Below are 13,887 nucleotides of genomic sequence, written 5' to 3'. Positions count from 1 at the left end.
CTGTATTCACTGAGGAAGGTACCAAATCAGGGATATATTTCAGAGGCCATACATTTAATGCACATCCACCCTCCCCTCACCAAGAAATATCTGACACTAGTTCGAATGATTATTTTCACAGACAATGCTAGACCAAAGAGATTTTTTAAAGTAGGACTATGATGAACTCTCTCTATATGTTGCAAATCACCAATTTCTCTCCGCTCTCCAAGTCAATAAAACTAAACAAAAATACCTATTTGTGTACAAGCATGAGTCGGTATACCTTCACTGTTATTTAATTCCACAAATTTAATGTATCATGTTTCTAAATTGGTCTGTGTGAGCAGCCTATATATAGATGAACAGATGTCTTTAAAGCTGATGGATGGTGAATCAACTAAGTTGCTTGTCAGAAAAGATTGGAATAAAAAGAAAGTGGGGAACACTCGGTTCTCCAATCCCCATGAAAATAATCAAGTTTTCCATCTGTTTCAAACAAAGGTGGTCAATTGCTATTTGAATAACTGGCTACTTGGGAAATCAAAGCAAAGGAGTGTAAGTTATACACTTCTACCCCTGTAAGACTGTAGAAATACATGAATAGCATTCAAGGGGCAGTATCAAGAACTGGATATATCAAACAACTGGACCAATCAGGATTGGAAAGAAACAGTAAAAGTAAAAGGTATGCTCTCAAGCCCAGATCTGTGGCTTCTATCAGTCAGCAGTCTCAGATTTCACAGGAAAGGGAGATGTGCAGCTTGGTAGGTTATCTTACCTTATTCAAATTTATCAATTAGATGGAGATTCTCCAGAAGGCAGTGTGAGTAGGGTGGCAGAAATCTCTTCCCAAACCATATACATTTTGAAAATACAGTGAATACAACTATTCCTAAAAGAGTGACCAGAACATACAGTACATGAGCCAGGCTACATCTGCAAAAGCCCAACATCACATGGAAAAGGGTAGGACACAAAGCTGTGACCTGGCAGGACCCAAGCACTACCCCCACCCCAGCTCACCGGCAGGAGGAAGGGGATCAGAGTGGGAAGGGAGTGGGAAAGGACTGCAAAATAACCAGCCCTGGTGGTCTACCCTGGGAGCACAGACACACATTACATGGTGCAATGGATACTGGAGGAGCAGAAAAGCAAGATCTGACATTGAGAATGCGAGCAGATTCACACAGCCAGCTGCCCTGGGATAAAAGAAAAGCAAGCACTTTAAAAGTCTTAAAGGAACAAGGATTTAACAGGTGGACAATATCGTCCTGGCACACTCAGCCCAGCAGGGTTGGGAACTTTAAGGAACTTCAGGCGCCCTAACCCCCTGGGTGGCAACGCCACTCTGAACCCCCTTGGTAATAAGCAGCCTACAGTTCCTTACTCCCCGCAGGCACTGCAAGCAAACCGGCAGACCCACTACTGCTGCAGAACAGCTGGGGTGCAGCCCTGCCTATAGCAACCACACAGCTTAGCACACAGTGGTGCATGGCTAACCGGCCCAGACCCAGAGGCCGCTCCCTGTGCATGGTTGACTGGCACAGATGGCAGAGACGGGCGCAGAGCCCGGGAAGCAAGAAGGGGCTCTGGTCTCATGACAGAACACACATGGTTTGACTGCAACCCCAGCCAATGCCCAACACCATCCCGAGGTCCATCCCACCAACGGCAGCTCAGGGGATTAACCCAGAGGCTGCTCCCTGAAAGAGGTTGACCAACAGACAGTGGAGACGGGTGCGGAGACCGGGAGACGCAAAGGGTCTCTGCTTTTGTGGCAGAACATGCGCTGCTGGCCTGCGACACCAGCCATTGCCCAAGGCCATCTTGAAGGCTGCCTCACCATGGCAGCTTAGGGGATTAACACAGAGGCTGCACCCTGTGTGCGGTTAACTAGCACAAACAGCGAGACACACCTGGCGACCGGCAAGCAGGAAGAGACTTTGTTCTCCTAGCTGACACACGTGCCACTTGCCAGAGAACACTCCCATTGCCATGAGAAGGCAGAAGAACCTTGTTCAGTCCAATATCCCTCAAACTCCAGAGAGAGGGCTTGTGAGGCTGAAATCACTAATCTTCCTGAAAAAGAATTCAAAATAAAAGTCATAACCATGCTGATGGAGGTCCAGAGAAATATTCAAGAGCTATGGGATGAATTCAGGAGGGTGATAACAGAAATGAAACAATGGAAGGATTTAAGAGCAGACTGGATGAAGTGGAAGAGACTGTTAATGGAATAGAAATTAGAGAACAGGAATGCAGAGAAGCTGAGGCAGAGAGAGATAAAAGGACCTCTAGAAATGAAAGAATATTAAGAGAACTGTGTCACCAATTCAAATGGAACAATGTTCGCATTATAGGGGTACCAGAAGAAGAAGAGAAAGAAAAAGGGATGGAAAGTGTCTTTAAATAAGTAATTGCTGAAAACTTCCCCAATTTGGGGAATCTCAGACCATGGAAGTCCATAGATCTCCCAACACAAGTGACCGAAGGACGACACACAGTAACAAGACATACAATAATGAAAAAGGCAAAGATCAAAGACAAGGACAGAGCATTAAAAGCAGCCAGAGAGAGAAATAAAATCACATACAAAGGAAAACCCACCAGACTATCATCAGACTTCTCAGCAGAAACCTTACAGCCCAGAAGGGAGTGGCATGATATATTCAATGCAATGAAGCAGAAGGGCCTTGAACCAAGAAGATTGTATCCAGCAAGATTATCACTTAAATTTGAAGAAGGGATTAAACAATTCCCAGATAAACAAAAGTTGAGAGAATTTACCTTCCACAAACCACCTCTACAGTATATTTTAAAGGGACTGCTCTAGATGAAAGTATGCCTAAGGCTAAATAGCTGCCACGAGAGAAAATAAAACCACAGCAAAGAAAATAAAACCACAGCAAAGAAAGTAAACCAACCAAATACTAACTAAAGGTAAAATAAAATCAGCTATCCACAAAATCAGTCAATTGAAACACAAAGAGTACAGAATAAAACACCTAACATAGAGTGGAGGAGGAAGAAAAAGAAGGGAGAGAAATACAGAATCATCACACTGTGTTTATAATAGCATAAAAAGTGAGTTAAGTTAGATGGTTATATAGAAAAGAGGCTGCCTTTAAATCTTTGGTAACCATGAATCCAAAGCTTGCAATGGCAATAAGTACATATCTTTCAATAATCACCCTAAATGTAAATGGACTGAATGCACCAATCAAAAGACACAGAGAAACAGAATGGATTAAAAAAAAGCAAGAAACATCTATATGCTGCCTACAAGAGACTCACTTCAAACCCAAAGACATACACCGACTAAAAGTGAAGGGATGGAAAAAGATATTTCATCCAACTAATAGGGAGAAAAAAGCAGGTGTTGCAGTACTTGTATCAGACAAAACAGACTTCAAAACAAAGAAAGTCACAGAGACAAAGAAGGACATTACATAATGATTAAAGGGATCAGTCCAACAAGATGATATAACCATTATAAATATCCATGCACTGAACACAGGAGCACCTACATATGTGAAACAAATACTAACAGAATCAAAAGGGGAAATAGAATGTAATGCACTCATTCTAGGAGACATCAACACCCCACTCACACCAAAGGACACATCAACCAGACAGAAAATAAGTAAAGAGACAGAGGCATTGAACAACACATTAGAAAAGATGTACAAAACAAACATCTACAGAATGCTACACCCAAAAGCAGCAGAATATACATTCTTCTCAATTTCTGGAACATTTTCTAGAACAGACCACATACTAGGCCACAAAAAGAGCCTCAGAAAATTCAAAAAGATTGAAATTGTACCAAAAACTTCTGAGATTACAAGGGTATAAAACTAGAAGTAAATTGTACAAAGAAAACAAAAAGGCTCACAAACACATGGTGACTTAACAACATGCTCCTAAATGATTCATTGATTAATGGATCAATGACCAAATTAAAACAGAGATCAAGCAATATATGGAGACAAATGAAAACAACAGCACAATGCCCCAACTTCTGTGGGATGCAGCGAAGGTAGTTCTAAGAGGGAAGTATATAGCAATCCAGGCCTATTTAAAGAAGGAAGAACAAACCCAAATGAATGGTCTAAATTCACAATTATTGAAACTGGAAAAAGAAGAACAAATGAAGCCCAAAGTCAGCAGAAGGAGGGACATAATAAAGATCAGAGAAGAAATATATAAAATTGAGAATAATAAAACAATAGAAAAAATTCATGAAACCAAGAGCTAATTCTTTGAGAAAATAAACAAAGTAGATAAACCCCTAGCCAGACTTATTAACAGAAAAAGAGAATCTACACACATAATCAGAAATGAGAAAGGAAAAATCATGACAGAAACCACAGAAATACAAAGAATTATTAGAGAATACTATGAAAATCTGTACGGTAACAATCTGGATAACCTAGAAGAAATGGACAACTTTCTACAAAAAAACAACCTTCAAGACTGACCAAGGAAGAAACAAAATCTAAACATATCAATTACTAGCAATGAAATTGAATTGGTAATTTAAAAAAAAAACCCAAGAACAAAACCCCTGGACCAGATGGACTCACCGCTGAATTTTATCAGACATTTAGAGAAGGCACAATACCCATCCACCTTAAAGTTTTCCAAAAAATAGGAGAGGAGAGAATACTTCCAAACTCATTCTATGAAGCCAGCATCACTCTAATACCAAAACCAGGGAAAGACACCACAAAGAAAGAAAACAACAGACCAATTTCCCTGATGAACACAGATGCAAAGATACTCAACAAAATATTAGCAAACCGAATTCAAAAATACATCCAGAGGATCATGCACCATGATCAAGTGGGATTCATCCCAGGGATGAAAGGATAGTACAACATTCGAAAATCCATCAACATCATCCACCACATCAACAAAAAGAAGGACAAAGACCACATGATCAAAGGGACTGGGGAGGGTGGGTGGGAAGGGAGAGATAAGGGGGACAATGGGGCATTACGATTAGTACACATAATGTAGTGGGAGGACATGGGAAAGGCAGTATATACAGAGAAGACAAGTAGTGATTCTATAGCATCTTACTATGCTGATGGACAGTGACTGTAATGGGGTATATGGGGGGGTGACTTAATAATGGGGGAGTCTAGTAACCATAATGTTCAAGTAACTGTACATTAATAATATTTAAAAAACTCCATTGAATTAGAAAGCCCATTTTACTTCATCTATACAAACACTAGATAATGACTTTTTTAAAGAGTTTCCTTTTCTGATGTTAAAAGTGAGACATGTTCACAGCAGAAAATATATTTAATTAAGAAAAATAAAAAGGAAAGAAATTGCCATCAAATATAAAAAAAAAAAAAAAAAGACCACATGATCATCTCCATGGATGCTGAAGGACCATTCGACAAAGTTCAACATCCATTCATGATAAAAATGCTCAACAAATGGGTATAGAGAGCAAGTACCTCAACATAATAAACGCCATATGACAGACCCACAGCCAACATCATACTTAACAGCGAGAAGCTGAAAGTTTTTCACCTAAGGTCGGTAACAAGATAAGGATGCCTACTCTCCGCACTTTTATTCAACATAGTTCTGGAGGTCCTAGCCAGGGCAATCAGACAACACAAAGAAATAAAAGGCATCCAGATTGGCAAGGAAGAAGTTAAACTGCCCGTCTGCAGATGACATGTTATTGTACATAAAAAACCCTAAAGATTCCACTCCAAAACTACTAGAACTAATATCGGAATTCAAGTTGCAGGATACAAAATTAATACGTAGAAATCTGTGGCATTCCTATACACTAACAATGAGCTAGCAGAGAGAGGAATCAGGAAGACAATTACATTCACAGTTGCATCAAAAAGAATAAAATACCTAGGAATAAACCTAACCAAGGAAGTGAAAGATCTATACTCTGAAAACTACAAGACACTCATGAGAGAAATTAAAGAAGATACCAATAAATGGAAACACATCCCGTGCTCATGGATAGGAATAATTAATACTGTCAAAATGGCCATCCTACCTAAAGCAATCTACAGATTCAATGCAATTCCTATCAAAACACCAACAGTACTCTTCAGTGAACTAGAGAAAATTGTTCTAAAATTCATATGGAATGACAAAAGACTCCGAATAGCCAAAGCAATCCTGAGAAGGAAGAAAAAAGCTGGGGGGATTATGCTCCCCAACTTTAAGCTCTACTCAAAGCCACAGTAATCAAGACAATATGGTACCGGCACAAGAACAGACCCATAGACCAATGGAACAGACTAAAGAGCCCTGATATAAACCCAACCATACATGGTCAATTAATACATGATAAAGGAGCCATGGACATACAATGAGGAAATGACAGCCTCTTCAACAGCTGGTGTTGGCAAAACTGGACAGCTACATGCAAGAGAATGAAACTGGGTTATTGTTTAACCCCATACACAAAAGTAAACTCAAAATGGATCGAAGACATGAATGTAAGTCATGAAACCATAAAACTCTTAGAAGACAACATAGGCATAAGCAACTTCTTCCTGAACGCATCTCCTCGAGAAAGGGAAACAAAAGCAAAAATGAACTCATAAGACTACATCAAACTAAAAAGTTTCTGTATGGCAAAGGACACCATCAACAGAACAAAAAGGCATCCTACAGTATGGGAGAATATATTTGTAAATGACATATCTGACAAGGGGTTAACATCCAAAATACACAAAGAACTTATGTGCCTCAACACCCAAAAAGCAAATAACCCGATTCACAAATGGGCAAAGGATATGAAGGGACAGTTCTCCAAAGAAGAAATTCAGATGGCCAACAGACACGTGAAAAGATGCTCCACATCACTAATCATCAGGGAAATGCAAATTAAAACCACAATGAGATATCACCTCACACCAGTTAGAATGGCCAACATCAAAAAGACCAGGAACAATAAGTGCTGGCAAGAATGCAGAGAAAGGGGAACCCTCCTACACTGCTACTGGGAATGTAAATTAGCTCAACCATTGTGGAAAGTAATATGGAGGTTCCCCAAAAAACTCAAAATAGAAATACTATTTGACCCAGGAATTTCACTCCTAGGAATTTACCCAAAGAATACAAGCTCTCAGATTCAAAAAGACATAGGCACCCCCTATGTTTATTGCAGCACTCTTTACAACAGCCAAGATATGGAAGCAATTTAAGTGTCCATCAGTAGATGAAAGGATAAAGATGTGGTACATATAAACAATGGAATATTACTCAGCCATAAGAAGAAAGTCCTACCATTTGCAACAACATGGATGAAGCTAGAGGGTATTATGCTCAGTGAAACAAGCCAGGTGGAGAAACACAAGTACCAAATGATTTCCCTCATTTGTGGAGTGTAACTACAAAGTAAAACTGAAGGAACAAAACAGCAGGAGACTCACAGACTCCAAGAAGGGACTAGTGGTTACCAAAGGGGAGGGGTAGAAGAAGGAGAAGGGGATTGAGGGGTATTGTGATTAGTACACATGGTATCGGGGTTGGTCACGGGGAAGACAGTGTAGCACTGAGAAGACAAGTAGTGATTCTGTGGCATCTTACTACACTGATGGACAGTGACTTCAATGGAGTATGGGGGGACATGATAATATGGGTGAATGCAGTAACCAGAATGTTTTTCATGTGAAACCTTCATAAGAGTGTATATCAATGATACCTTAATATTAAAAAAATCAATATGCAGAATGAAAGATTTCTGTATTGTGTAACAATATGTATAAAATGGTGAAAACACTTATACACTGTCATATTTAATTCCTAAAACTACATGGAAGATACTATTATTACACTATTTTATAGATGAGGAAATTCAACACTGGAGAGATAAGCAACTTGCCCAAGGTCACAAAGTAAGTAAAGGACACAGCAGAAATTAGAACTCAGTTCCATCTCAATCTCCAGCTTGAGCCTTTAACCACTATAATACGTTGCCCTTTTCTCCTTTCATAAAACACACCAGTTCCTGGTGTTTAAAAATGACACTGTATTAATAGTGATATCTGCATGATGTGGCTGGATAAAAAATGATCTATATACTTTCCCCAAGGGGAAATCCAGGTGATTTCGGTGACTAGTATATAGCATTTCAGAAACCCAGAATCTGAAGCCCCCTTATATTAAAATTCTAAAAGGAATGGAGACTCTCAACAGGGTAACAGTGGTCACATGTAAAGGTCAGTCAAAGGGGTCCCCCTAGACACAGAGCATAATCAGGAAGGATGCAAGAGAACGTCACAGGCCCATATCTCACTTGGCTCGCAATGCAGAAATATTTACACTGAAAAGCATACAGCACCTGCTTCCTGGCATAATTTCCTTCCTGCATTCTGCCAGGGGCCCTTCCCTGGCACTAGGGAGATTCTGGGTTGATTCATTCATTCATCATGCCCCTAGGCACTGTGCTAGGTATTACAGTAGTAAAATGGATGGATGAGGTCCCTGCCCCCACACAGCATATGTTCTAGTGGTGGAAATGTAATAAGTAAGTTATGCGTGTTATAACTTCCAGTGCTACATTATGTGAAGAAAAACACAGTGGAATCAGAGAACAGAGAGTGACTGGTGTGGTAATTTTAGACAGAGTACACAGGGAAGAGACAGATGACTCTTACACAGAAATCTGAATAATATGCTAAACCATGAAAATATCTGGAGAAAGAGTGTTTCAGGCAGCAGAAATAGTAGGTGTAAAGGCACTGAAGTGAAAAAAGGCTTGTCTTAAGAAGGAAACTAAGATATAAGAAATGAGGAATCTAACTATTTTTAACTCCTACATTAGGCAGTCACTGGGCTGTATGTACTACTACACTGACTCATTTAACCTCAACAGCTACTTGAGGTATGTTATTACCTCTATTTTACTGATGAAGAGGTTCAAAGAAGTAACTACACAGCTAATAAGAAACACAGAGTTCAAACACAGATTGGCTGATACCAAAATGTGTGCTACTTGTACCATCTCACATTTAATGCCAGAGTCATAGCAAAAATATTAATACTTATACATAACTAACTAAATCAAACTCTTCCCCATATCCTTGAAAATCTGGGGCTCACCATTTCATTTTGGGCAGCTGCTCACCTCCCCCTTGAAGTAATCTCCTCTAACTGCAGCCAACAGACCTCAAGCTGCCAGTTGCTTCAGTGTTATTGGTCTCTCCCGAGGATCCACAAGGCAATGCTCAAACAACTTCATCACGTAAGATCTGAGCATAACCGGTACTTGCACCAGATGTCTGAATGGGGTGGACATAAATTGGGAATGGGCTTCCTTTAGATTGGCAGGACCAACTGAACAATTCCTTCCAAAGCTAAAGGCACCAGAAACAGGATTATCCCTACCAGAAAATGTGGGCAGCCTCCAATCTCATTTGCTATTCCCTACTAGTATTACTGGTGCTGACATTTTGCACCCAGCTATACTGGAGGTGGGTGACAGGTGAGCAGATTTAAATCATGGAATAGGGTGGTTATTCCACAACAAGCTGGAAGTGACAAAAAAAATTTTTCCTAAAATCATATTTGAGTAACTCACTCTTCCTATACCTTCATAATGTGTATGTGAAAAACACAAAGCATGGTAAAATAATCGTGACTGAAATAGTGAGAGAAGCTGATATCCTCAAAGTAAGTTCTATAAATACTTAGAAAGTTAGTTTTTTCTATTAAAGTATTTTAAACTCTCCTGATAGGCTTTTCCTATTCAGCTTGACATTTTTGAAATGAACTTTCAGTGTTTGTAGTAATTAATGACATTACATTTACCCAATGTTTTGAGAAAAAAGTAAAAAAGGTAAATTCTCATTGAAATAACTTTTAAATGAAAAAAAAATTTTTTCTAAGGGAAGGGTTAGTGAGCAGAGAGGTGGCTGAAAATTAGAAATTTGTCCAAACAGGTTAAAAATATACATACATGTATATAAAAAATCTGAATCTCTATGGGTATTTAAATTTTAAAAAACATTAATTTCTCACCCTTATATCCTAGGTGATATAAAAATTTTTTTCAATTTAAATGTCTCAAAAATATAGAGGAATGTTAAAAAAAATTTGGTAAAGGATACAGCAAAATTTGTCTTCTCTGTAGAAGAATCCATAAAATTAAAACTTGATGTGGCACGTGAGGTATGAAAGCTACAAGTCCATCAGCTAAAATTGTCTGGAGGGTTAAAATTCTCAAGATCAAATACATAAAGGAAAAGCCAGCCTATCTATTATGCTACAGTAGCCCATTTAACGACTGTAGGATTTCCCACTCCCTATTCTCACAAGTCATATAAATGTGTAACTGTAAGGGGCCTTGTGTTGTTTGTGTTTCCTGAAGATTGTATGGTCGAATTTGCAAGTGGAACATTTCATTACTACAGGTTCTGCACAAAATTTTACAAAACAAACCTGCATTAAGTTAAAGCAGAACTGACATCAATGCCTTTTCTGGCCACTTCAGGAATGATGGCCATATATGATCCTATCACAGATGTCTCCTTTTTATTTAGATGTTTGGCCCCTTCAACACACGCCGTGGGTGGAGAGGACATCCCAGCTCCAGAACTAAAATGGAAGTAGAATGCAAAGTGATCAAACAATTACACAGTTATTACATGTCACATTTTTCTAGCATAATTGTGAGTGATGCAGAGGGTGCCACACCTATCTGCAGAATACTTATTTCAAAATGTCCTGGATACTAGCTTGTAGTTTCCCTTCTTTCGTTTCTAAATCATCCCAGTATTAATATTCCTCCTTAAGAAGTCTCACCCTAGTTGTTTCAGAAAAATGCATTCGACTCTCTGGCACACTGTGCGATACACAAGCAAGACCCCTCTTTCTCTTGCTCTGCTGCCTCTGTGGGACATGAAAATATCCAGAACCACAGCAACAGCTGGGGATCATTAAACCGACAGAAATAGCTTAGGAGACTCCATTGGTGTGTGCATGGGGAGAGGAAAGGCTCAGTATCAGATTAAAAAAATAAAAAGGGTAACAGGAAAGGGAGGTGGGAGAGATACAGTGAAGCCTAATCTTTTGATTTGAGTGTATCACACCCAAATTTCCTTACACAGCCAAAGGGATGCACTGAAGCAAATGAAGGGACAGGTGATGGAGGCTCAACTTACCTAGCCCTCACCTACTCTCAGACAGAAGGTATAGTCAAACATAAAAATGTGGGTCAGTGAAGACAGGCTGGGGCCTGAAAGGGAGGGGAGTTGTGGCATCTCAAAGGCTAACTCTGGGTCATCCCTAGTCTGGAGAAATCACCTAGAGGATATGAGTCAATTCAGGGGCTGTGCTGAGAGTAAAAATCTTCCAATGTGGGGTAGAGGCAAAGGGTATGAAAAGATATGCCAACCCCTAAGTGGACTCAGAGACCAACCCAGTCCTGAGGCATCTCCTCAAGTGGGGAGGACCAAATGCTAGATGAAATGTAGGCTCTCTGGGCTGTTCATGCCACAGCATGGCCACGCCTCCAATGCTAGCTTTGTAACCTGGCAGGCCTCCAAAGGTTGGTACCAGAATGTACCATCTGCCTGGCCCACTGTGGGAGTGTGTTCTGCACATATCTGAATGCCTTAGAGGATCCTTATTCAGACCACCCTATGGGAGTGGGCTTGATATCTAGATCTATGCCTTAAACTCTGGTTAGCCCCAGAATCCTGGGATAACCTTTCCATCCCCACACTTGCTAGGTTGTCATTTAATATCATCAAGGCCTCTCCCACCAAGACATTTCCTTTTTAACCAATCTTATAGGACTGTAGTTTCAGACAGTTCCCCACTTGCAAGCCTGAACAGGAAATGATTCGATTGCAGATAATTATGACTGCAACTCAATTTGGCAAGAGTGTTTGGTAACTGTTACATTGCACTGAACTTCAGCTCAACATTTCATTTGATGCATCTAATGATTTACTAGAGAAGGCTCCAAGCTTATGGCTGCTCTCAATAAAAAGCCACCATTACACTACCCTCTTCTAGAATGGCATACTTCTTTTCTAACCCAAAAGACTGGCAGGAAAGTATGCTCATGCATCCACCATTTTGGCTAAGTAACTGTATTTGAACCTGGTTTTCTATAATGAGTCCAAAAACAACCTCACAATGATTGGCTTATTCTGAACATTTTAAGTTATAGAGGATAGACAAAAATAAATATATTAGAAAGGAGACTAAAAAAGTTTACATACACACACACACACACACACATATACATACCTAGTTTATACATACATATATACCTCAAAATTCATTCTAAGGCTGCATAACATCAAAGGACAGGATATATGTTAACCTAACTATTGTGACTATAATCACTTCTCGGTGTGTGCAGCCCAGGTGGGAGTAGTTGTATCAATATACCTCTCATCAGCCTTTAACACATTCTTTACCAAAAATGTGAAAAATTAATGTCATAAGTATTTATAATCAATCACTATGTGCTTGCCTTGGTTCTAAGTACAAAGTAGGAACTGAGAAGGAAAATGACCCTATACATTTATATAATGCTTTACAAAGCTACTTTCACACATTTGATCTTATTTGACCCTATGAGTTAGGACTACTGACATTATACCCATTACACAATGAAAGGAACTAGTTTGCCAGCTTAGAGCAACTTGGCCAAGTCTCACCATTGGCAAGACTGAGCAAGGAACTTCAGGTTCCTGACTGCAACCTCACTGCTGGGGCACTAGCGGCCTGTCACAAACAGGCCTCTGCCCTCAAGAAATTAATCTCTGACACCTAATACCAGTATTTCTCCAATGTACCATTTCTTCCCAGTAAGTATTACCAATCTTCTGGTCCAACATAATTCTGAATCAAATTCAAGACAATTACAGGAAAAAGTTATTTATTAATATCACTGACAAAAGATGAGAGTTCCTTCTGAAGGCTTGAATTATTAATATGAGACTGAACAAAACTGAATTAGGAGAGTGCTCAAAATCTGTTACTTTGGAATACATTTTGCTTATGGGCATGACACTGCCCTCTAGTGTCAGGAAGCACAGTAAACCTCAGAAGACAAACTCAGCTAATGCATATTAACCACCTACTATGTATAAACACACTTTGCTTAGCATTCTGGAGGGGAAAAAAAGAGAAAAGGTTAAGGCTATCACACACACATTCAACAATAAAAATTATATAAGCCCCTCAGGGAATTTATATATATATTGGAGTAAGTAAGAAATGTAAAACAAATCACTATCATCAAAGACAGTGCTATAAGTGTTTTAAGACTTTGCAGATAATAAATTACTAGAGTACAGAAAGGATTAGATACGCTTCAAGGGAGAAGCAGCATATAAGCTATCTTTGAAGGACTTCATAAACTAGATATGAACAACATGAGCCAAGACCTGAGGGTAGGAAATACTGTAAGGTCAAGAACGTAACTGATAAGCTCCAATTTAGTGGGAGCATTAAGTTTGTGAAAGGGAGGAATAGAAGGTAAGCTAGGAAGGCTGGCTAAGGTCAGACTGCGAAGGTTTAGCACTGTGCCATCTAATACGGTAGCCACTTGCCACATACGCTATTTAAATTAAATTAAAATTAAATTAAATTAAAATTTCAGTTTCTCAGTCACTACAGCCTCATTTCAAGTCTCAACAGCTTCATGTGGCCAGTGGCTACATATTGAACAGTTCAGATACAGTACTGGCCAGAGCTGTACCAGAAAGCTGGATTAAACCACAACCTGCCAAGGCTGAGCAATCTTTCAACACTCACTCTTCCTGATCCTTGCCAAATAAAGAAAATCACAGGTCCTAATGCCATAAGGGGCAAATTTAAAAGTTTGTTTCCTATCCTTCTAGGCATTTCCAACTGTCAACTAAAACAATGAGAAAAGTATCACAC

General features: G+C 39.5%; 1 protein-coding gene across 5 annotated transcripts in view; it reads right to left on the bottom strand.

The window, feature by feature from the left end:
- Positions 1-13,887, bottom strand: part of MRTFA (myocardin related transcription factor A) — a 103,178-nt gene that overhangs the window by 50,584 nt on the left and 38,707 nt on the right. Inside the window, exon 1 of one of the 5 annotated variants that reach the window (XM_057486345.1) lies at positions 10,423-10,446. The exons of the other annotated variants lie outside the window; for them this stretch is intronic. The gene's annotated coding sequence lies outside the window, so the exon portion shown is untranslated. Of the gene's footprint in view, positions 1-10,422; positions 10,447-13,887 lie in introns of those variants that run through there. 5 annotated transcript variants of the gene reach the window in all.

The sequence above is a fragment of the Manis pentadactyla genome, chromosome 10 (genome assembly GCF_030020395.1).
Source record: "Manis pentadactyla isolate mManPen7 chromosome 10, mManPen7.hap1, whole genome shotgun sequence".
NCBI classification, from domain to species: Eukaryota; Metazoa; Chordata; class Mammalia; order Pholidota; family Manidae; genus Manis; species Manis pentadactyla.
This window is presented reverse-complemented; position numbering and strand designations above follow the sequence as displayed.